Source organism: Anabrus simplex, chromosome 5 (assembly GCF_040414725.1).
Source record: "Anabrus simplex isolate iqAnaSimp1 chromosome 5, ASM4041472v1, whole genome shotgun sequence".
NCBI lineage: Eukaryota > Metazoa > Arthropoda > Insecta > Orthoptera > Tettigoniidae > Anabrus > Anabrus simplex.
In genome coordinates, this window is record NC_090269.1 from 122537894 (window position 1) to 122565105 (window position 27212).

The following is a 27212-nucleotide window of genomic DNA, read 5'->3' on the forward strand; positions in this document are numbered from 1 at the left end:
AGTGGCGTGTGTCATTCCTTGATATCTCCTCTCAACATGTGGAGAAAGGTATGTGCTGTGTTTGGGTGCAGTAACTATGAAGTAGAGTAGAATGCGCGGTCTTTCTTTCGCCTCCCTCGTGACAAGAAAATGCAATATTGTGTTTGCATATATATTCTTCCAGTGAAAAAGAGAATTTTATGGTACTTCATAATCTTCTGACCTTCTCGACCCGTATTTTAACTGGCTTAAAATATAATACGCATATTTTATTGTATAGTGCATCAGTTAACCTTCAATACCTATGTGTTGTTGTAGGTGTGATCTGTGGGTTTTGAAATGTCACAGAAGTGATTTGGATAAGGTGTACAAGAAAGAAGGGACGTTGCGCTTATATAAGATCTGTTCAGATCATTTCGAGGCCAGAGACTTTTAAAATCCTCGACTATACAGCCAAGGGTATGTTACATTTTTACTGTAATTGTACGTAAATATTCCTCAAAGCATCACTATCGACAACATTTTCATAATTTTCTTTCTTTTATCCCTCTTCTCAGATTAAAGCCGGGATTCTTTCTGTTAGTAGGCTTCATGTTAAGAGGAAAATTGTCCAGCTTTTAAATGTTAATTCATTGCATCATCTGTGTAAGGAATTTGCCGATATATTTATTGACAAGTGTCTTAATGTGATGATACAATGTTTTTAAATGGGAAAAAAGACAAATCTAACCGTAAAAGTTCAGGGAGGAATGCTAAAGCAAAAAAGTAATGCATAAATGAAAGATCAACCTATTTCACAGCAGTTCATTTCACATCTTGTTTATATGTCTAATTTCAGTCTTTAAATAATAACCTTTTAAATAATTCTTCATTCATTTATCCAGAGTTTCTTTAGCAACTTGGAAGTTAATATCTCAATAATACTTTCTTTCTAGACGTAATTCATTTATCCATTTTCGTACATGCATTTCCATTGATATTTGAATTTACCGCGACTTTTTAGGTCAAGTCACTAGGAGCGCCACCGTCGAATTGTCTCCCATTTTAACAAGGCTAAATTCGTAAGTATCGGGTATTGTCCCTACTGTATTTGTGTATATTATAATAAATACAGGCACGGAAAACAATAATTTTCGAGGTATAATGAAATCACATTTTCAATCATTACGATGTTGTTCATATTTTATGTTCCAAATGCCACACTCCACACTGGATGTCGCTTTACATTTGAAACTGTAGTCATGGCACTTCACATGTTTAGGTAGACCAAGAACAACACGAGCAGCAAACAAGGAGTAACGAGTGTTAAGGGCCCGTTACACGATCAATATTATTGTGTCAACATAATGCATAAAAACACTCAAGCCCCACACGCCTCAATATTACCCCTCTACTCCATGAATTATTTTTCGTTTGCGTTTGCTGACGAAAATTTCAAGCTTTAAACTCTCAACTACCGGTAGCGTTCAACGTCTTAGATTTACCAACATTTCTTTACTGGGGCCAATACCGTAAAACTCGTATGTGATGTGGTTTGCAATAATGGCCTATATATATATGACTCATCGCGATTTTACGGTAAGTTTTTAACATTCAAAGAATTACTGGATAATTACTGCAAGGTGCAAGTATACTTGCACGACCGTTGAACGAGAAGTAATCCTGAAGCCTGTGGTAATGCGATGGGGAAGGCCCACGGAGAATAAACTTGGTTGGCGGGCGTGGATGTTGACGGGTTGGAAGGAGTACCTTTGGATGTAGGGCTCCTTTTTATCATTCGTTTTATATATATAATTTACGGTATTTATTTTACATTTCATGGCCTACATTGGACCACTCAAGTCAATTATACAGATAGTTTCTTAATTTCCTATCAGCCCAATATATTTTTATTCTGAGAGATGCTGCCTTCCCTTTATGCTGTTGAAAATACCCTCCCATTAGACCTGTTATTGATCTTGGGCTGCAGCCTGGTGTGTGTGTCTTGAACTATCTTAATCTTTTCCGTTTTCTTTCTGAGATCGTCTATTGTTATTTGTAGTTCTTTAATATCCACCTTAATTTCCGGATCAATTTAATCTTGCTCCTGCAATTCCATAATTGTTCAATTATTCTTCTACTAATTCTGGTGTCAGGTGTTCTGATAAGATTTCCAAAAATGAAATACGGTTTCTCCTAATCTTGCTCAATACTGGTTCAATTTCCTTATAAACTGTTTTATTTGATGCTATTCTCCATTGTCCATTGACTTCATACTGTTAATTTGTGCATGTTCTAATTATTATTTTTCCTGTCTTAAGTATTTTGTCTGTTTCGTCTGTAATAGCAGTTTTAAAGTTGGTTTAACTAGTATATGTTTTTTCTGGCTGTGTGTGTTTTATATTGTCCTAATTTTGCTGCTATCGATAAGCTTTTTTATTGTATGTAGCCTTGGTAATATAATTTGCTTTGTTTAATTTATTTATTCTGTTATGCCAAGCTGGTTTCTCATTAAAATTATAAGTTATGATTTCTCCTAAATACTTAAATTTATCAACAATTTTGATTTCTTACCCATCAATTGTTATTTTATTTAGTGTAAACATGGTCTCAGTTTTGCAAAGGATATTGCAAGATCTACATTTTGTGCTATTTCCTGTAGAGATTTATTTTGGTGTCGAATTTCCTGAGTATTGTTGGACAATAGAGCAAGGTAATCAGCAAATCCATATAACAGTTTAAACTTAAATTTTGTTTGGAATTTCCAACTTTTATGTTTTTTGTGTTGACCTTGTACCATTCCCTTATTATAAATTCTAATGCTCAAATAATAGTAATGGTGTTAAACAATCTCCTCGTCTTAAAAAACAAGGCATTACTGGTATATGTGTCTGATTGACTGTACAGTTGAAGGTGTGCCGTAAATCTACATCTGTCCACAATCTGTATTCACTTACATAGGTGAAAAGTGATATGTTGCCTCATGACAACACTATGCACTAAAGGGTTATTGGGCAATACTTATTTCTTCTCACTTGCTTGACTATTTCATATATTGTTTGCTCGGTTTTCTACAGCGTCTGGCATGTCGCAGATCCTTGATGCCGAATAGGCTTGTATTGCAATAGGTGTTAAAAAAAAGGAAAACGGAAGAGAGCAGAGATGGATTAAAGACAGGTTGATGAGGGGCATGACACATGAAGTCATATCGGGATAATGTTTTGAGGAGCCAACAGACTGTAATAATGTTTTGAGGATGGGTGAGGAATCATTCAACCATTTAGTGAACCTTGTCCCACCAATTGTACAAAAGCAAATTACTGTGATGAGGAAGGCGATCTTTGTCCACGAACACTGCTTCATTTGGCGACGGGAGGTAGTTTTTCAGATCTAAAATTTGCTGCGTACACCTCACCTACTGACATCAACACTATACTCAAAGAAACAAATGAAAAATGCCTTTCCTTGGGAGGTTTACAACAAGGTAATGATAGGAAATATTACATGACTTTTTTTTTTACAATTTCCCTTACGTCGCACCGACACAGACAGGTCTTATGGCGATGATGGATAGGAAAGTGCTTGGAGTGGGAAGGAAGCGGCCGTAGCCTTGATTAAGGTACAGCCCAGCATTAGCCTAGTGTGAAAATGGGAAACCACGGAAAACCATCTTCAGGGCTGCCGACAGTGGGGTTCGAACCTACTATCTCCCGGATGCAAGCTGACAGCCGCGCGCCCCTAACCGCATGGCCAGCTCTCCCGGTATATGATTTTATTAGTTTTAGTAATGAGGGAAGTTACATGTCAAAGAACTAGACAGTATAACGTAACTTATTATTTACTTAAAGTGCATGAAGTACATCCTACGAAAGACAATCGAATACTACACTACCGAAAACAAAGTATACCAAGTAGAGGGCGAACACAGCCATACGATAAGCAGGTACCGTACCTCTGGCAACGACGGCTGGGTAGAGAATGGCATGATTCTGCGCAGTGTGCTCATCACACGGTAAAATCTAGGATGTCAGGGAAACGGATTATAAGACAGAAAATGTTCAAAGTAAGATAAGTCCACGGTGTGAGTCCTGGAAGGGATTTCGATCTTTGGCGTAATTAGTATAAGTCAGAAATGATCTTACGTGTACAATATTTTATTTGCTCCTAACAGTACAAGTAAACATCGAAACCGACTTTCAACTTATTAGGTCGTGTTACGTACATTTAGTACGTGTTGAAGAGATGTTAAGTACAGAACAAAAATGTCCAAACGGACACCAGTGGGATCCGAACCCACAACCTCCCGATTTCGCGTCGGTTGCTCCAACAATTGAGCTGTGGTGGCCTAGGTCATCTATGTTCTGTTGGAAAGGATCTAAGCTACAGATCTGGCACTACTGATATCACACTGTAGAGTGCGTTTAAGTCGCCCGTTGAGTGCCAAGTCAAAGAATATAGAATTTTGAATGTTAATATGTATCTAGGGGAGAAGAGTACGAGTCATTTCCTGATATAATCGCTTTCCCTGGCAGCCTTATATTGACATAACTTTAATAAAATTAAATGCATTTGAATTAGTATAATCAGTAGTGAGTATTGTATAATAATATTATAATAATATAATACTATTATAATAATATTGATCGTTTTTTAAGGTCCCCGTTTTTGCGCACACTGTCCGGTTCCATGGCTAAATTGTTAGCGTGCTGGCCTTTGGTCACAGGGGTTCCGGAATCGATTGCCGGTAGGGTAGGGAATTTTAACCATCATTGGTTAATTTCGCTGGCACGGGGGCTGGGTTTATGTGTCGACTTCATCATCATTTCATTCTCATCACAACGCTCAGGTCACCTACGGGAGTCAAATCAGAAAGACCTGCTCCTGGCGGACACTCCCGGCACTAAAAGCCATTCGTAATTTCATTTACAGAGCCTTGAGGGCCGAGCACAAGTAACAGAAGGATTGCCGTGATAGGAGTATTGCAACAGCATGACACCATCCATTTGGTGGGTATTACTTGAGACAATCATACCTCAATAACGTATAGAGACAGTAAACCTTGGCACCACTTTTTCAACCCGGGTAGCCTTCAATCAATAGGATCGTTAGATAATATGGCGGATGATATGCAGTTCCTCAGGCACGTGTTGTCTATACAAAATGTGTGTGTATGTGAACGACACATCTCTTAAACCACGGGAGTAATTTCAACCAAACTTGGTACACTTTTGACTTACTATCTGGAGACGAGCACTGTGGGGGTAAGACACCCCTAGCACCCTTAGGTGAGGGGGAGATATAAAATAATATAAAATAGCGTCGAATCCATAGTTTTTGGGGTCGCTGAGATGAATAGTAACACACACGAATTTTTTAAAGTCCAAATTCATCCCCCTTTGGTATAGGGGGTGCGAAAGGGTGAACAAATAAAATGACCAAAATGACCACGAATGTTCCAACATAGCTTTCAACTAAATTTGGTAAAAAAATTTCTTACTATCTGTAAAAATACTGTGGTGGCAAGATACCCCTAGAACCCCTAGAGGAGGGGTTAAACATATAAATATAACTTAAAAACGATATTAGTGTCGAATCCATAGTTTTCGGGACTACTGGAGCGATTTCATCCAAACATAGTATACTTATGATTTACTATTAGAAGACAAACTGCGTGGGCGTAAGACACTCCTAGCACCCTGAGGGGTGAGGGGTGAGATATAAAAATAATCAAAAATAGTGTCGAATCCATATTTTTCGGGATCCCTGAGTTGAATAGTGACACTCCGGATATATTTTATAGTCCAAGTTCAGCCCCGTCTGGCATAGGGGTGAGACAGTGGAAGAAAGAAAAATGCCCAACGTTACCAAGATAATGGGCGCACGGGTGAAGTTCCACCATGGCTATAAACCAAATTTGTTACAAGTATGACTTACTATCTGGAAGAAAAATACTGTGGGTTCAAGTCATCCTAGAGCCCTTAGGGGAGGGGGTAAAATTTAAATATAACTATAAACAACCAATATTGGAGTCGTATCCATAGCTTTCGGGACTACTGAAGCGATTTCAACCAAGCTTGTTACATTTATGACTTACTAGCAGGAGATAAATCGCGAGGGGGTATGACAACCCTAGAGCCCCTAGGGGTGGGGGTGGGAGGGGGTGAGATGTAGAAATAATTGAAAATAATGTCGAATCCATTCGGGGTCACTGAGGTGACTGGTGACTGGTAAGTCCAAATTGAGTTCCTATCGGCAGGGGGTGAGAAGAGATGAAGAAAATAAAATGCCCAAAGCGACCAAGATTATGATTGCTTGTGTGTACTTTTTACCAACATTACTTACTATCTGGAGAATATACTGTATTGCGGGGCCCTAGAGACACAAGGGGAGGAGGTAAAATATAAACATAACTAAAAACGACCGATATTAGTGTCGAATCTATAGTTTTAGGGATCGCTGAGATGAACTGTCGTGTACCGACCTCCCTGGGGCTCAAACCGGCGGACTGCCAGGTGGAAGGCAGCCGGGATGCGCAGCCGAGACTCGAACTCAAGGTGTCCAAGGAAATAAATTAGTATTGGAATGATTGTCATCGATACGAGACACCTTGTAGTGATGGAATAATAATTATAGTTAGATATAATATTTTAGAAGGCTAAAGTAACTTTCAAGAAGCTACATGCAGTGGAGAGCGACTTGCGAGATGCACTTACGAAAGCTTACGAAAGCCTGTCGACCACAACAGGATATTTACTGTGTATCAACAAATAAAGTTGGTATACGAGCTAGGCGGCTCGCCGACGTTCCGACAAAGGAACAAAGCAGGGCACAAGGCCAGTCAAGGCTAGTACAGATGCACTTTAGGAAAACAAGGAAAGATGAGGACAAAGTAAGACAGAAGACAGTAGTGCCTAGATAGCAGCACTTACTGTGACAACTATTGAGAATAGTTACTTGTGGACGCCACTGACTGGATGAACAGTTTGGTAATGCTAGTAAGACCCAACCCCTTGGTAGTGGGTAGGGAGCGAACTTTGAGTCCAGGAGCGGAGATATAACCCCTGGCCAAGATGACGCGGGGCCTTCTCCCAACCAGTAGTTCGTACTTGTCAGAACGAGATTCTTTTCGAGCATAGCCCAAGTGCCGCAGGGCAAGATTCAGAGATACGCGTAGTAGAGATGTAGGCGCGTGGAACAAGTTCGCTCTCTCTTCAGATAGACACATTGAGAACTTGTACATATTGTATATAGTAAAATTAGTTGTCTCAGGTAATAAAATACAGTAGAGTTATTCGATCTTTCATTTCGTGAGTTGCGGGATATAGTCACACCTACAATTACCTCCCTACATTCCGCTCGGCAGGACAGGTAATACTTCAACATCCAACGGCCTGGTGACCAACCTATGAGATCGTCTCACTGGACAGGTAGGTCACGACAGAACTGTGGCACTCGGGATGGCTTTCAAGTCAAAGTTCATTCCTAATTTCATTACAAAGCATATATATGTGCATAAATACCCTTCACTGTCTCTTTATATGAACACAACGTGCATGTTCTCATTATTGGCACTTGTTATATCACACACATACTGTACCTTTATAATACTGTGTTCGCTGATTCTAACACTAGGTTTAAATAAACATTTACTCAAGCAACACACGCTTGTTGTTCCAGAACATAAATTATAGAAAGTCTGGGATGCAGTACCCCATAGCTTTTCACCAAAATATAAGACACCAAGCCACCACAAGTGATACAATACCAAGTGTCTGAGCACTCCAGAGTTTGTACGTCAACCACGTTCCACAAAAGTTACATCTCCTCTCTTCCGCTGTTTTAAGTCAAGTCCCTCCACCGTTTTCTCACATTCCTAAATAGACCTCAGCTTCCCCCTTCTCTCACATGATACGTCTAGATTGATCCCTGGCCATTCAATCACGAGTGGAAGATCCTCTTGCCATAACAAGACCATGCCCTCACCCCCTTCCAGGACCGTAACAACCATGTCGCCTCATCGGACTCTGGGTAGTCCATGACTCACGCAGAGTTTCCGAGTTGTATATAGCACTGTTTTCCCACTCGTTTGTACAAAATAAATTACGCATATCACATATAGAGACCTTCCATGTAATAATATTAAGAATAAATATACAAATGTAATTATAATAAAACGAATAATGACAATAATAATATATCTTACTTCTGAATACAGTGTGACAGTGTAATAACTGTACTATCACAATTTTAAGAATGAGAGGAGTCCTCCACATTTCGTTGGAAAGCCATGGCTTTGTGACAGTAGTCAGATGTATCGTGCTATGCCTCAGAGTGAAATGGACGAGCAATGTTTCACTCTGTCATCTAGTGAGTGTAGAAAGAGAGTACGTCTCTATACTCCATGTGTACGTTTCATCAGTCCAAATGAGGTATCTGAATGAGACAGAACGTATTCAGGCCGTGACATTACTGCAGGAAGGCTGGACCATTCGTTCAGTGTCTACATACCTTAACGTGACTTCAACTCTTGTCGGGAGGGTTTGAAAACGATTTCGTGAAACTTGTACATATCCACGAAAGCTAGGGCAAGGAAGAAAACGGAAAACATCGGCCAGAGAAGACCGATATGTGGTGAATTGTTCTCTCCGCTGGCGTTCTGCGACTGCCCGGAACCTACAAAGTGATCTAAAGCAGCAGCTGGTTGCAGTGTCAGTGACCAAACAATACGCAACGGACTCTGAGAGGCAGGTTTAATACCTAAAAACCTCATCAGGTCCCTGGATTAACTGTTCGACACAAGAGAGATCGACTTCGATTTGCTGGAGACCATAGGACTGGCAGCTGGGACACTGGCACAATGTATTATTTACAGACAAGTCCAGCTTTCGTCTAACACTGTGCGACGGATGTATACGTGCATATCGTCGTCGTGTTGGACGTCATAACGAAGCAACAGTCCAAAAAATGGACGGATTTGGCTGCGGCTCAGTCTTGGTGTGAGGTGACATCACAATTGATGGCCGATCGGACCTTCAGGTAATCAGAGGCCGACTTAATGATCAAAGGTACATCAATGAGATTGTACTGGATAATATTATGCCTATTGTAGTTGTAATGGGTCTATAGTTTATCCTACAATATGGCAATGCGAGAGCGCATTCCATGGCAGTCACCATTGAAACTCTTCAGATATTCGCCATTCAAACGTTAAATTGGCCTGCTCCGCGTCGTGACCTCAGTCCCATTGAGCATTTATGGGATATGCTGGAAACACAACTTCGGACCCGTCCTGTAGCACCTCAGACTCTTCAACAACTTGCTGAGATCCTTGTTGAGGGGAGGGACAAAATTCCACAAGAAACTGTTTGCAGACGTGGCAGGAGCATGCCTCGAAGGTGTGAGGTAGTAATACGGGCACACCTAGGGCCTACGAGATGTTGAAATATTTCTTTTTGTGTTCTATGCAAATTAATTAATGGACTTTCCACTTTGGTTTACGAGATTGTGTTGAATTGCTGGTCATAGCACCAACATGTGTTATAAGAAGTGAGAAGGATATGTACATTTCAGTTTAATAAAGGTTTCATTTTCCAGATAAAAATGTCTGTCTAACTACAATCATTCCATAGAAAATAATACAACTGTTTAAAATGTTGTCTCTATAGTTTTTTGAGCAGTGCATTTATATGAAGACTGCAGGGGGGAAAACGGGGCATGCAAATTATAGATTTTCAGTAAAGCATTTTAAAGGTTTAGAACAAGATTCCTGCAAAACTGTTTACTTTTTATTCAGGATAACATTTTTTTCACATTACACACACATAGTTAAACTCAAAAATACCATACAAAACACAGGTAAAATATTTTATACATAATTAAAGACACCCTGGTGCAGGATGTATGTATGGAAGAATGGGTATATTCCAACTTATATGGAACATTAGGTGTAGTCCAAGCATTCTATGAATCGGTCGTTTCATATTGTTCTCTTTAGTGAGGAAGTGTGGAGTAAAAGTCCCTTGCAATATCCCCGCAGAATACTTTCAGTGCCTGCAGATTCTCATATTTCGAATGTGATACTGGCAGTGGACCTGAAATAAAGATAGAATTAATGTTTTACTATTAATTTTAGTATAAGTCAATATCACTGTTTTATTGTACAATAATGTAAAAGGTTCGTATTTTTTAGTTTTCTTCATACCTGTGTACAATTTACCTGGTAGAAATAACTCCGACCTCTTCAAGGTCTGCCCTTTTCTTCGCTCCTGAGTCATAGATGGAAGAGCAGCTACCACAGGTGATTCCCATTGCCAATTGTATGTCTCCCTGTTATTCATGAAGCGTGGATGGTGGATAGTAACTCCTACTCCTCGACTGACCATTTAGGAAACGAACATATTTCCCGAAACATTGATGTGAGATATTTATTCCAGCTTCTGATCATCTCTTGGTCGACTTCGACGACCATGAAGGGAGAAGGCAATTCCGTTCTTTTCTTCTGGTTAATGATGACCATACCTCTGTCACATTCCGTGTATGAGTCTCCATGCATTGGGAAGGTTATTCTGAGAAAATCTAAACATCTGGGAATATAGACAAAGTATTGCAAGAACCTGAAGACTGTATGGTTTTTATTCTGGCCACAACAGAATCACAGAGAATATACAATTCTCTACCTTCTGATTTCAGTAAACAAGAAGTGGAAAAGCATTGAGCAAACTTCCTTTTTTCTTACAATGTGTTTTACGTCGCACCGACACAGATAGGTCTTTTGGCGAAGATGGGATAGGAAAGGTCTAGGAGTGGGAAGGAAGTGGCAGTGGTCTTGATTAAGGTACAACCCCAGCATTTCCTGGTATGAAAATGAGAATACACGGAAAACCACCTTCAGGACTGCCGACAGTGAGGCTCGAACCCACTATCTCCCGGATGCAAGTTCACAGCCGCGCGCTCCTAACCGCACGACCAACTCGCCTGGTAGGAGCAAACTTCATCAGCCCCTTCGTTAGCAATAGTTTCTGGGTAAGAGTAAAAAAATGCCTTTCCAGTCGACAATAAATGGATATTGAATGAGAAGACACTCAGTTACCTCTTGTAATACACATAATTGGTTGATATATTAGGTACATGAAAATTATTCTGAAAATCCATTGCAACAGCTTCTACATGGCAATTTGTCTGGCTTTCTTTCATTGCATTCTTTTTTCGTGAATAGAATACCTGAGCCTTTGTTTTGTGAGTAGTATTATTAATATGTAGTTGATGCATGTCTTGTTGCAGTTTCAATTTCTCGTCTTCGTCAATTGTTGGAATGTGCATCTTGCTTTCAGTAATCTTTACTTCAGCTAAATATTGGTCACACGCACTGCAAGTATCTGTCTGGGATATCAGAAAGAAATATTAAAATACGTGGTGAAAATAATTCTATAATTCTCACATGAAACTTGTAATTCACTGTGTTTCTCCAGATACATACGATACATCTTTTTTTTATATTTAGCTCTTCTGGTAGATATGTTCTGTTCGACTTCTCAAGGAAGTAGTGAATCTTTCTACCTTTATGTGAAGAAATATTCTCAATGACAGCTTTTTCTTTACTTTCGCTTAAATTATGCGGGCGACTTGTGTGCTTACCTCTGCCATCGTTCGGTGATTCTCCTGCTTTGATGTAGCCTTGCAGAGTTTCTACTCTTGTCTTAATGATGCCACGTACAGCTTGGAATGCCTTCCAGCACACTGACATTTCTTCACACACACACACTATTTCTCAACACACTAACCTTTTAAGTATAAGAACAGTCATGAAAACTCGCAGTATTTTCGTCATTGCGTGGACTTCTACTTGCCACCTTCGCAACTGAAATTAGTCCACATGAATAACTGTTTTGCTCATCTATTGTGTTCATGTTGTTGAATGTAGAAATAATATTACGTCTTTCTTTAACAGAAATATTTTCGAAACACTTTAACCAAACACAGTTAGTCACTACCAGTACTGTGAGATGAAAACAGAAGTACCTTCCTAACTTCTCTCATTCTGACACTCTTCTTTTCCTTCTTAGTTGAATGTTCTTTATTCATATTCAATTTACAGCCCAGTGTAAATCTCTGAATTAATACTGAACTATTTCACACCACGAGATCAATCAAATAAACAAAAACAGCTGAATCACCGGCAACATTATTAAGTAACACGCTACCAAAATAAGGAATGTGATCTGGTGGCCATTTGTACCTCCCACGTTTTTCCTTGGTTTCTTGGACTTTTCTCGTTATTCCTTGCTTTCATTTGGACTATACCCAGTTTTCCATTGGACTGCATTTCTTAGAATGGCTACAGCACAGTGACTATCCACTGTATTCCACTGGCAGTTACAAAGATCGTGCTTTAAGCACTCTTCCACATGATGGTGACAGTAACGCGATATCAACAAAAAATAGGCATTCCCCGTTCTTCCTCTGCATTCTTCATATGCACTAATGTTCATAAGAACCAGAACACCTTGAAAGACTAGAGATAGGAGGTTCATGTTCGCAAGACATGTGTATTAGTATGTTCTGAAGAAATGATTAGCATTTGAACCATGTCGGCCCTCAGGTTCAAGGTCCACATCGATCTCTCGGCGCATCACCACCGACTGGTAAAATGCGCCTGCGGCTCTCACTGTCGCTATAAATAGAAGGTAATAGATCAGTGTGACTTGAGCTGACGGGCAGGATACCTCGCAGACGTATGCGAGAAAAGTACCGTCAAATGAGTGAGTTTGAAGGAGAGCGCATTGTTGGCATGAGAGGACGTGATGCATCCGTCCGGGAAATTGCTACTCGTGTGAGACGAAGTGTGTCAGCAGTGCAACGGCTGTGTACAGAATGGTTCACAGAAGGGCGTAGAACACGACGAGATGGGTTTGGTGGCACAACCAGGGCCACCCCCCGAGAAGATCTACACCTCATCCGAATGGCATTGCAGGACAGATCTGCGTCCTCCTCGGCTCCGGCGCAACAGTGGAAATGTGTAACCCTTCGTACACTATCTGGAGTGACAGTCCGTCGCCGTTTATTACGGTCTGGGTTACCGGCCCATCGTTCATTTATCCACCTACCTTTAACTAATGTGCATAAACATGCAATGGTGTATGGAACGACGTCACTGGGGACAGGAAAGTCAGCTTGTAGTGTTTTCGAACGGATCCAGGTTCTGTTTGTTTGAAAATGATAGCCGCATTTTGGTTCGCCACAGACAGGGTGTGAGGCATCACATTGACTGCATTCGCACAAGACATACAGCGCCAATTCAAGGCCTTATGGTGTGGGGTGCTAATGAGTACAACCACAAATCACAGTTGGTGCGTGTCCAGGGCACTGTGACCAGTCTGAACTATGTGAATGACATCCTGAGTCTCGTAGCCATACCCTTTCTGCACGACACTCCAGACGCCATATTTCAGCAGGACAATGCGCGACCACATGTTGCTGCACGAACACGTGCCTTCTTGTTGTCACAGGAAATCAGAATGTATCCCTGGGCCGCCCGATAACAGGACTTGTCGTCAATCGAAAATGTGTGGGATATGGTGAAATTATAGGAGCGGCGCTGTAACCCAATGCCAACAACCAAAGATGAACTGTTTAACCAGATGAATGCATAATGGACGGCTATACCCCAGGACGCCATTCGCGCCTTATACGCGACGATGCCATCACGCATGGAACAAGTTATCAGTGCCCATGGAGGACCCAGTGACTACTAGGCAAGAAGACACAGTCATGCTGAACCTAGGTGACTGAAATACTAATCGTTTCTGCAGAACATAGTAGTAAACATGTCCTGTGAATATGAACTTATCTGTTGTCTTTCAAAGTGTTCTGTTTTCTATGTACATGCGTGTATATAAGGTAGGCCTACATTTGACTATTTTCTTGTTTCTTTGCAGTATTTTAGAAGTTGTGACACATATGCTTTGGTTTTCGTTATTTCCTTGTTTTATGGCTTTATTATACTTATTCTCATTAACCACCAAATTATCCCTCTGTTTGTTATTGTCATAAAATAACTAACGTTGGCGGAAGTAAAGAGAACAGGCTAGCACAAGCAACGAAGGCCTTCCTTAAGAAAATAAATTTGCTCAGTTCGAATATTGATATAGGAATTCGAAATATGTTTTTGAAGACTTTCGTTTGGAGCGAGGCAATTTACGGAAGTGAAACATAGACAATAACTCACTCAGGAAAAGAGAGAATAGAAGCTTTTGAAATGTGATGTTACAATACAGTAGAATGCTGAAGGTGAGATGGATAGATCTAATCACGAATGAAGAGATACTGAATCGAACTGGAGAGAGGAGATAGGTGTGGCTAAATTTGATGAGAAGAGGACACATCTTAGGATACCCAGGACTTGTGCAGTTGACTTTTGATGGAATTGTAGGTAGTAAGGATGGTAGGGGTGGACAATGGTGTGAATATGACAAGCAGGTTAGAGAAGATGTAGGATGCAGCAGTTATGTAGAAATGAAAAGGTTAGCACAGGATAGGGTGGCATGGAGGGCAGTATCAAACTAGTATATGGGCTGATAACTCAAATAACAACCACCTTAACTTATTTTATAGAATCCTACTCATGTTCTCTTGCTGTTACATTCTATCCTTATTGTTTGTTTTTCTTTGTGTCTCGCTGTTTGAAGAATAGAACTACTTTACAGATGTTTCAGTTGATACCTCAGACCGAATCTTACGGCTTTTGTTTCATATTTACCATAAATATTAATGCATAATGTGGCAATTGATTTGTTCCGACTCATTGGCTGAATGGTTAGAGTCATATCATTCTGTTCATAGAGTCTCGGTTTCGATTACCGACATAGTTGGGAATTTTTGCCATGTTTAATACCTTTAGCTCGGGGACTGGGTTATTTTGATCATCTTAACACACACATTTTAATGTATGTGCAACACATCGCACTCCCAACTGTTACAGAAACACGCGTTAATGAATATATTCAACCACATAAGGTAGGCGTCAGGAAGGGCATCTGGTCGTACAACTGGGTTTAATCCATATTAGTGACGACCCAAATAATCAATAATACCAAGAAAGATAAGGATGAAGTTGCAACTAAACTGAGCAGCCAATGTATGTAATTTGGTTAAATTAATGAATCAATGAATTATTTAATTAAACAATCAGTTGCCTTATTTGACTGATGGTAAGAATAATCCATCGACGGTCTCTTGTAACCGCATCTTACAATGGCAATATGCCCTCGCAGATTGAATGTTATTAATGTGACATTATCTCTCCGTTTAACGTTTAAGAATATTCTTTTGCTAAGAGACTATGCCAAGTTTCGAAGCCACTACCGTGGCAAGGATATCACCTCAGTTGTGTCAATTCAAAGTTTCCAGGCTCAGCGAAGGGGGAGGGGGGGGGGGCAATGGTTAACTAGTTCTTTCTTCAGTCCGTCTATCACATTTCAGCACTTGTTTGTTCCTTCACCATTGTCATATAAAGTATGGTGTTACTGTAGTTTCTGAGAATCCAGCTAGTCTCCGGTCTAGTGACTTAATGAATTACACCATCAAGTCCAAAGAAACATGAGGTACGCTAGTTGAAAACTTGAGATGCCTCGCTTTAGTTCGTTCAGTGGAGTGATTCGGATTTCAGAATCAGCTATCTTTCGCTCCATAGCCCAGCAGTTTATCAACTAAGCTAATTTGTACGGGTGAAATGATTAAAGTAAAAAAAAATCGTTAATAAGGAACTGCGAAAAGATCATAAAAAATAGCTTCTGCTGTCAGGTCTGTCTCTAAATTTACTTTCACTAACAGTCAGTTACATCGATCTATAAAACCTACTTTGAAAGTTCTTTACTTTTCTCCATCATGTCCTCGGGCAATAGAAATGAAGTCACTTCAGCGCCCCACTTCCATTCACCGTATGAAATTTGTTCTCGTTGACGGAACAATAGCGCGTAACAATATGTGGAGAGTTGCCTCATCAGTTAGCAAGACACAAATTGCTATAAATCCTTTCGAGGAACAAATCAATGCCTGGATAGTTACTTGAGACTCCCACTCTATTTTAGTTATATCCACTGATCACACACCCTGCATTATTCACACCAATTTTCCTTTGTATTACTTTCTATTCTGTTGTACTGGACACGGAAGGAGCGAGTTTGCAGACTAGGTTATTCTCATGTTGTTCATGGTTAAGATTGATTGTATTACTCGCTCACTATCATCGTTAACTATCGACTAATCAAGTAATTCAGGCCTACGTCGCCTTCCGAGATTCAAAGAATGCTTTGTTGCCACATTTCCTTATTTGATATATGAAGTCATTTCTTTCCACTTTGACTAAGCCAGTTTACAACTGTCAGGATCTTCAGACTGTCGAATAATTGAATTGAATTGACTTGGATTGAATTGAATGGAATATAATTGAATATTAATTTAATTTAATTTAATACATGAATAAATGTACACACTACCTTAGGAAGGAGTCATATGATCACAGAATTAGACCTGAAAAACAAACAACTTAAATTCTGACTAGGTCCGATGATATTCGAAATATAGTGGCACGTAAAAGAACTTATGCAGATCGAAATTCAGGCTCTTCGCGGATTCTGAAATCCATGAAAGTAGTTAGTGGAACATAAAACGTAAAGCATTATTCCAATGACTCGGGGACTGCGTGTGTCGTCTTCATCATTAGAATTCATCAAGGGGGGTCAACTCGAAGACCAGGGCACGCGGTATTATTATTACCTCCTAATAATAAATAATGCTATTTGCTTTACGTCCCCCTAACTACTTTTACGGTCTTCGGAGACGCCGAGGTGCCGGAATTTAGTTCTTTTACTTGCCAATAAATCTACCGACACCAGACTGTCGTATTTGAGCACCTTCAAATACCACCGGACTGAGCCAGGATCGAACCTGCCAAGTTGGGGTTAGAAGGCCAGCGCCTTAACCGTCCGAGCTACTCAGCCCGGCTTACCTCCTAACGAATGCGCCCAGCCACTGTATATATTGTATCCGTGCTTCGCTACGGGATTCTCAGTAAAACTTTATTTGTGGTTATCCCAACTTAAGTCAACGCAGCACTTTTCAATGACGTCAGTAGGAATGGTCCGATTAAAAGCAATGTTATCACACAAAATACTCGATCAAATGAAAAACCGCACGTTTTCTCACTATTAACGAACATTACTACGCTGCCGATCTACCAGTGCTAAGTTCCAGTGCTGGAATTACCAGGCTGCACAGAGCGGTGAGCAATTCTCTGCCATTATTCCGTTAAATGTGCAATTTGCTCCTTCTAAGCGGTGCCTCAGAGTAGGGATTGAATAGCTGGAATGCTATGATTAACCAGTGTGTTACATACCAGTAGTTTAAGCAAATTTACGTACCAGAGGAATGACATGCTAAAAAATGCAATCTAAATCCCCAGCTACTTTCCGAAAATATTCAGGCAGGCTATTTTACCCGGGACGCAATTATAATCCCATCTATCGGAGATGAGTGACAGCAAAAGACACAAAGCACATCGCAACAAACAATGGTCAATGTAATGTTACTGTTGATCAATTTTATGAGTTTTCTATGTAGTAGGCCTTCACGTTTAGTTTTCTTCTGCCTGGCCGAGGCGTTAAAGGCGTGCTTTGTTCGCCCGGAAGAACGTGGGTTCGAATCCCCGTCAGGAAGTCGTAAAATTTAAGAAATGAGATTTCCATTTCCGGAGGTGCATATGGCCCTGAGGTTCACTCAGCCTACACCAAAAAATAAGAACCAGGTTAATTCCTGGAGGAAAAGGCGGCCGGGAGTAGAGCTAACCACTCTACCCCATCACGTGCCGCGGTTAACAATGGTGGAAGCCTTTACCTTCCACTCCTCCAAGGGCCTTCATGGCCTGTACGGAGGTGACTTTGTTTTTTTCTGACTCTGATATTAGGGAGCCTTATCAATTTTTTTATAGCGTAGACTGTAGTTCCTTATTCTCTGAATTTACATACCTATTTTCATTAAAACCCGTTTACCTATTTTCTCATGACTCGGCACTGATATGGACTTAAAAACAGAAAAGCAAGTTCATGAATATCTCTGTTTTTTTTTGTTTTTTTGCTAGGGGCTTTACGTCGCACCGACACCGATAGGTCTTATGCCGACGATGGGATAGGAAAGGCCTAGGAGTTGGAAGGAAGCGGCCGTGGCCTTAATTAAGGTACAGCCCCAGCATTTGCCTGGTGTGAAAATGGGAAACCACGGAAAACCATCTTCAGGGCTGCCGATAGTGGGGCTCGAACCTACTATCTCCCGGATGCAAGCTCACAGCCGCGCGCCTCTACGCGCACGGATCTCTGTTATTATAGCCGGTACGGTAAAAATGTATGACATAAATGAGCGGAAATTTAATTCCATATAATTTTAGTTATGCATTATTTATCGACAGGACCACTAATGACATAAATATTGGAGAATTTAATTTAAGACCTTCCCCTAAACTATCTTTTTCCACTCAGCATTAATAAAATTATTTATGGCCTAGATTGTAGCGACTTATTCCCCGACTTTACATACCGAATATCATTAAATTATCTTCAGCCGTTTTCTCGTGATGCGGATACAGACATACAGACAGACATTACTGAAAATGAAAAAAATGCATTTCCTTGTTACTGTGGACACGACAGATACAGAAACACATTTATTTTAAAATTCCGAGCAATGTACAGACAAAACTCTTATTTTATATATATAGACTTTATTTTATTTTAGATAGTTTTTGATTTAGAGCTTTCTTGTTGTTGCTTGTCGGTGAATATGTTCTATATCACGTGCCGTCTTTCTCTGAAGTGACTTCAAAATGAATTTAACCGGGCGAGTTGGCCGTGCGGTTAGGGGCGCGGAGCTGTGAGCTTGTATTCTGGAGATTGTGCATTCAACTATCGGCGGCCAGAAGATGGTTTTCCGTGATTTACCATTTTCACACCAGGCAAATGCTGGAGCTGTACCTTAATAAAGGCCAGGGCCGCTTCCTGCCCACTTCTAGACCTGCCGGGCTGAGTGGCTCAGACGGTTGAGGCACTGATCTTCTGACCCCAACTTGGCAGGCTAGATTCTGGCTCAGTCCGGTGGTATTTGAAGGTGCTAAATTACGTCAGCCTCGTGTAGGTAGATTTACTGGCACGTAAGAGAACTCCTGCGAGACTAAATTCCAGCACCTCGGCGTCTCCGAAAACCGTAAAATTAGTTAGTGGGACGAAAAGCAAATAACATTATTATTACTTCTAGTCCTTTGCTATCGCCATAAGGTCTGCCGGTGTCGCTGCGGCGTAAAACCAATTTAAAAATGTAAATAAATAAGAACACACACAACTCAGAAAACGACTGAACCACTGAATGGGAAAAAGTGAAAAAAGACAGAACATATTTGTAGTTACTACTGCTACTATTAAAGGAGAAACTATTTTCCATTTTCTATATATAAAGTGGACGTCATTAAAAAATATACGGGCTACAAAAATAATTTAAAAATAGTTAAAAAGTTAAGGGAAATAAAAAGGGAAACTCAGTCTTCAGCTCAAATCGGGGAGTGAATGTACGTTTCCCGTCTTATGCAAATTTTGCCTTACTTTTCATTTCATTCTTTCTTTCTTTCTTTCTTTCTTTCTTTCTTAATCCGTTTGCGTCCGAAATTGGCTTTCCCCTCGGACTCAGCGAGGGATCCCACCTCTACCGCTTCAAGGGCAGTGTCCTCTAGCGTGAGACTTTGGGCCGGGGATACAACTGGGGAGGAGGATCAGTACCTCGCCCAGGCGGCCTTACCTACTATGCTGAACAGGGGCCTTGTGGGGGGATGATAATATTGGAAGGGGTAGACAAGGAATAGCCAGGAAGCGGCCGTGGTTTTAAGTTAGGTACCAACTCCTGCATTTGACTGGAGGAGAAGTGGAAAACCACGTAAAAGCCCTTCGAGGATTGGTGAGATGGAAATCGAACACCCTTCTACTCAGTTGACCTCCCGAGGCTGAGTGGACCCCGTTCCAGTTCTCGTACTAATTTTTAAATCTCGTGGCGGAGCCGTGAATCGAACTTGGGTCTCCAGGGGTGGCAGCTAATCATACTAACTACTACACCACAAAAGCAAATATAATTAAACTGGGCGATTACTTATTTTTATCTAGCAACGGTTATACTAACCTCACACAGCTGCGAATGTTCTGTGGGCTGCCACTTATCACGTTGACTATTTTGAATCATAGCCAACTACAGTTACAAGCCGGAGTCATGTAAGTTTGCCAACGTCCAATGGAGGCCAAGGTGAAAGCGCGGGATCTATCCGTGTATGTTGATGTCTAGTGAACTACGTCTCGTGTTTCGTTTAATTTTTCACGATTATGTTCGAGTATATGCAGGGTGAAGCGAAATTCGCGCACTCGGGCATCGCAGTGCGACTCCTCACATGCCAGCAATAAAAAAAATGTCTCTCAAAAAAGTTCATCCTGCGAGTATATCCGGGAGAAAAAGGACGTTGAAGAGTGACAATCTGGCAACACTGTAACCACATGTACGGTAACTACCTCTGTCAGCACATGTTCGTCGTGCTGTACTGTTGGGGCAGTGGATAGAGTTTTGGGTTAGCATGCAGAAGGTCGAGGGGTCGATCCTGGTGTGCGGCGTATGTTTCTTATTTCGTAAATGTAGTCTAGGTGTTTGGTATCTGGCATCTTAATCGTCAACAGCGATTGCAGCGGGTCCTCTAGAATCCATTTGCACTTACATACTACGATCCTAGAAAGGCACGAACATTCGTAGTAGGTAGTAGTATTTATTCATTCATCATGTCGTTTACATATTTACAGGACTCTGTTTTATATATACATAACTCTTCTAATAACATTATTACTTGAGAAATATTAATCTTATAACTAAACCACATATATTACAGAAGTAGTAGGACATATTATCAACATATTAATACTTAAAATAAATTGAACTACTAACTATCTCTTGCACACATTAAATAAATTATTATTATTATTACTATTATTATTATTATTATTATTATTATTATTATTATTATTATTATTATTATACAAAATCACACCAACCTCATCAGAGTCGAGTAGGTATCAGTAAAATACCACGTAAGGTGAAACCTTGTGTGTGGTAATTTAGAATAGTAATTACATAGTGAGAAATATATTTTAAATGATGCCTGAAATACGAGTATGGGTATGAGTGAATGACGGATATGATCAACAGCACATGGTGGAGCATTGAATAGAAATTGGATATGGTGACGTGATATTCTCATTTAGTTATTTCTTCCATAACAGTTTTATTATCCCTGACAAAGGATTTAAGACACTTCAGACTCATTTTCTGACCTAATAAAGTAGTTTGTAAAGAACCGGGAAGGACATTAAAGAATTTTGGAATGAAGTACAAGAAATTGCGCTTTGTTATGCTAAGTTTGGGTTTGTATAACATACAACGGTGGTTCATCTTACTGCGTGTTGAATATTCATGTTTAATGTTCTCAATTATATTTTTGTTTTTGTTAATATATTTGTATATTTCTAGGGCATAGAGCTGTTTTACATTAAATATATTTGCTTCAGCATATAATTGACTACTTGGGTATAATCTTCCTTTCTGGTCCATTATTCGTAATATAAGGTTTTGAACAACCTGTATTTTATTGATTACATTTTTGTAGGCTCCTCCCCATGCCAAAATTCCGTAGCTAAGAATAGACTGAACTAAAGCGTAATAAACCTCTCTAAACAATTTTATACTGGATATGTATTTTAAATTATGAAAATTTTCATTGGTCAGATTTGAAAGACGCCCTTTCCACGTTGTAGGCGTGAATTTATTTCATCTACTAGGTGCGTTACAACGTGTTCAGCGTTACTAAATTTTGTAAATGTAGGATACATGTGACCTAAGAAACGGTGTCTTACTGTATTACAATATGCAATGTCCTATGGAAATTAGCAAATAAAAAAGTGCGCCTCAACCCAGGATCGAACCCTCGTACTCCTGCATGCCAACCCAAAACTCTATCCACTGCACCAACTGTACATCACGACCAGTCCGTGTTGACACAGATAGTTAGCCTACATGTGATTACAGTGTTGCCAGATTGCCATTCTTCAACATTCTTTTTCTGCCGTATATACTCGCAGGGTCCGCCTCTGTGGTGTAGTGGTTAGCGTGATTAGCTGCCACCCCCGGAGGCCCAGGTTCGATTCCCGGTTCTGCCACGAAATTTGAAAAGTGGTATGAGGGCTGGAACGGGGTCCACTCAGCCTCGGGAGGTCAACTGAGTAGAGGTGGGTTCGATTCCCACCTCAGCCATCCTGGAAGTGGTTTTCCGTGGTTTCCCACTTCTCCTCCAGGCGATGTCGGGATGGTACCTAACATAAGGCCACGGCCGCTTCCTTCCCTCTTCCTTGCCTATCCCTTCCAATCTTCCCATCCCTCCACAACGCCCCTGTTCAGCATAGCAGATGAGGCCGCCTGGGCGAGGTATTGGTCATTCTCCCCAGCTGTACCCCCGACCGAGAGTCTGAAGCTCCAGGACACTGCCCTTGAGGCGGTAGAGGTGGGATCCCTCGCTAAGTCCGAGGGAAAAGCAGAGCCTGGATGGTAAACAGATGATGATGATGATGATGATATACTCGCAGGACGAACTTTTGTGAGAGACATTTTTTTATTGCTGGCATGTGAGGAGTCGCGCTGCAACGCCCAAGTGCGCGAATTTCGCTTCATACGTAGAGCCTATTATCGAAATAATGTGAAGGCTAACCTGGGCTGAATAGCTTGGCTTTCTAAGCCCAGCTCAGTCCGGTGGTATTTGAAGGTGCTTAAATACGTCAGCCTTTGTTGGTAGTGGGACGTAAAGCAATTATTATTATTATTATTATTATTATTATTATTATTATTATTATTATTATTATTATTATTATTATTATTATTATCATCATCATCATCATCTGTTTACCCTTTAGGTTCGGTTTTTCCCTCGGACTTGGCGAGGGATCCCACCTCTACCGCCTCAAGGGCAGTGTGCTGGAGCTTCAGACTCTTGGTCGGGGGATACAACTGGGGAGTATGACCAGTACCTCGCCCATTCGGCCTCACCTGCTATGCTGAACAGGGGCCATGTGGGGGGATGGGAAGATTGGAAGGGATAGGCAAGGAAGAGGGAAGGAAGCGGCCGTGGCCTTAAGTTAGGTACCATCCCGGCATTCGCCTGGAGGAGAAGTGGGAAACCGTGGGAAACCACGGAAAACCACTTCCAGGATGGCTGAGGTGGGAATCGAACCCACCTCTACTCAGTTGACCTCCCGACGCTGAGTGGACCCCGTTCCAGCCCTCGTACCACTTTTCAAATTTCGTGGCAGAGCCGGGAATCGAACCCGGGCCTCCGGGGGTGTCAGCTAATCACGCTAACCACTACACCACAGAATAGGACATTATTATTATTATTATTATTATTATTATTATTATTATTACTAGTGGTAGTAGTAGTAGTAGAAATAGCAAGGGAATGCCAAGGAACAACTGTGTGTAAAGATGGGAAAAGGCGAACATCTTGGAAGAATGATGAAGTGAGAGCAGCCTGTAAACGTAAAAAGAAGGCTTATCAGAAATGGCTTCAAACGAAGGCCGAGGCAGACAGGGATTTGTACGTAGATGAAAGAAACAGAGCGAAGCAAATAGTTGTTGAATCCAAAAAGAAGTCATGGGAAGATTTTGGTAATAACCTGGAAAGGCTAGGTCAAGCAGCAGGGAAACCTTTCTGGACAGTAATAAAGAATCTTAGGAAGGGAGGGAAAAAGGAAATGAACAGAGTTTTGAGTAATTCAGGTGAACTCATAATAGATCCCAGGGAATCACTGGAGAGGTGGAGGGAATATTTTGAACATCTTCTCAATGTAAAAGGAAATCATCCTGGTGGTGTTGCAAACAGCCAAGTTATGGGGAGGAGGAAAATGATTTTGATGAAATTATGCTTGAGGAAGTGGAAAGGATGGTAAATAAACTCCATTGTCATAAGGCAGCAGCAATAGATGAAATTAGACCTGAAATGGTGAAGTATAGTGGGAAGGCAGGGATGAAATGGCTTCATAGAGTAGTAAAATTAGCGTGAAGTGTTGTTAAGGTACCTTCAGATTGGACAAAAGCAGTAATTGCACCTATCTATACGCAAGGGAACAGGAAGGATTGCAACAACTATCGAGGTATCTCATTGATTAGTATACCAGGCAAAGTATTCACTGGCATCTTGGAAGGGAGGGTGCGATCTGTCATTGAGAAGAAGTTGGATGAAAACCAGTGTGGTTTCAGACCACAGAGAGGCTGTCAGGATCATATTTTCAGTATGCGCCAGGTAATTGAAAAATGCTACGAGAGGAATAGGCAGTTGTGTTTAAGTTTCCTAGATCTAGAGAAAGCATATGACAGGGTACCGAGGGAAAAGGTGTTCACTATACTGGGGGACTATGGAATTAAAAGTAGGTTATGAAAATCAATCAAAGGCATTTATATTCACAATTGGGCTTCAGTGAGAATTGATGGTAGAATGAGTTCTTGGTTCAGGGTACTTACAGGGGTTAGACAAGGCAGTAATCTTTCATCTTTGCTGTTCGTAGTTTACATGGATCATCTGCTGAAAAGTATAAAATGGCAGGGAAGGACCAGTTAGGTGGAAATGTAGTAAGCAGTTTGGCCTATGCTGGCGATTTTGTCTTAATGGCAGACTATGCCGAAAGCCTGCAGTTTAATATCTTGGAACTTGAAAATAGGTGCAATGAGTATGGTTTGAAAATTAGCCTCTCAAAGACTAAATTGATGTCAGTAGGTAAGAAATTCAACAGAATTGAATGTCAGATTGGTGATACAAAGCTAGAACCGGTCGATAATTTCAAATATTTAGGTTGTGTGTTCTCCCAGGATGGTAATATAGTAAGTGAGAATGAATCAAGGTGAACTAAAGCTAATGCAGTGAGCTCGCAGTTGCGATCGGTAGTTTTCTGTAAGAAGGAAGTCAGCTCCCAGACGAAACTATCTTTACATCGGTCTGTTTTCAGACCAACATTGCTTTACGGGAGCGAAGGCTGGGTGGAGTCAGGATATCTTATTCATAAGTTAGAAGTAACAGACATGAAAGTAGCAAGAATAATTGCTGGTACAAACAGGTGGGAACAATGGCGGAAGGGTACTCGGAATGAGGAGATAAAGGCTAATTTAGGAATTAACTCGATGGATGAAGCTGTAAGCATAAACCGGCTTCGGTGGTGGGGTCATGTGAGGCGAATGGAGGAGGATAGGTTACCTAGGAGAATAATGGACTCTGATATGGAGGGTAAGAGAAGTAGAGGGAGACCAAGACGACGATGCTTAGACTCGGTTTCTAACGATTTAAAGATAAGAGGTATAGAACTAAATGAATCACATTTATCAACTGAATTATTTTGACGGGCATTTTGAGATGTCAGCGGTAATATGCTATACATTTCTGGGTATACACTAAGGACAATATCCAGAAGGATAAGCTGTGACATTTGTTTAGGTCTCCTGCAAGTAATGAAACAGGTGATCTCTATTTTGAAGGACTTCAGAGAGGTGGGTTAGTGGTGTCTTCACATTGTATTGTGTGTGTATCTGCAGAGGAGTGGTATACGAAGACCGCCTGCGTTGTGAAAATTATAAAGAATTTCTGTTCTCTCTACCCCGAGCTGCTTTAGGAAGAGATGACAATCAACAGTTCTGGTTTGAACGCCGTCAACACGAGTTATGTCAGCAGAGAGGATAAAAACACAAAGCGGAGGAAGCTGTCAACGCTCCACAATAATCGAGCTTGTGAGTATTGTTCTTAAAGTGTTTTTTTATTCATGTAAAATGTACATTTCTAACTTCAGTGAATGCATTTATTGATGTGTGTATTTCTTAGTACCATTTTGTGAATCATTGTGTTGGTCTAAATATAGTGAATATGGCGAATTCATTCAAAATCGGACACGCCCCCTTTTCCTCTCGGCCTCCGCTTGACAGATAGATTCAGCGTTGCCAAGCGTACCTTCCGGATTTAACTGTAGATGGCTCTGTTTTGAACCCATTTTGCCCTCCTGTTCTTATCTTTCGAGAATCTAAATAACCTAGTACCTTCGCAAGAATGACTTCTACAATTTGGAGCAACACAATAACACATGACCACTTAGGGCACTCTATAACACACAGTGGGGACCTGTGGTCCCAATATGGCCTCTGCTGCAAAGAACTCTGGGAGTGTGACCAGACCTGTGTATATAGATCTTGCGAAAGGCTAGTGCACAGTGAGCCATCTAGTGACGAACGAGGGTACCACATACTATAGACCACGGCCGACTTGATGCGTCGCTCTTGCTAGCTAACGAGCGGAGCGAGGGATCTAGTCGGCCGTGCTATAGACGAACGGTAAATCATTCTTAAATTTGAACAGAAGAGATTTTCTTCTGAAGACGCGGAACAGTTTTGTGACGCGGCAAAAGCCCATCTTATTATCATGCCTATAGTTCAGTTTATATGAGTTTCGACTTGACAATTGAGCACTGCCTTTTGGCGGAGGCTAAGTGAATTAATAAACAGCAATCATAGGTAGCCGATCGCTCCGATAGAGCGCGTTAAACCCTAGTTGCGGTCACCAGTGTTGTCGACCTGTTGTTTGCTATTACCACGCACTATCAGCTGTACGTTGTATTGTGCTCAGTTCTTTTCGCGGTCTTTGTCAGTTCACTCGGTCATTCTTGACAAAGCACCAACAATGACGACTAGATATAATGAGTTAATTGAGCGGTTGAAAAAGCACAATATTCGGATCGCGATAACATGAGGAGGGGGATCTCATGGATCTTGTGAAACAAAACAAGCCCTAGCACCCAGTTTACGTGGTGGATGAAGTAGCCAGGAGGCGTGGGCATAAAGTTGTTCGCCTTCCACCATACCATTGCCATTTTAATGCCACAGAATTGATTTGGGCCCAAGTAAAGAATTATGTAGCTGCGAATAACCAACTCTTCACAGTTTCGGAAGTTGAAAGACTTCTTTGGGAAGCTGCAGGCCGGGTAAGTGAAGGTTGTGAGACACAGTCCGAGATAAGTGAAGCTTGGGAGAATGGAAGTATCACAGACGATTATGTTGAAGACGTTATCTCGTTACGGTCAAGCGAGAGTGAAACCTCAACAGACGATGAC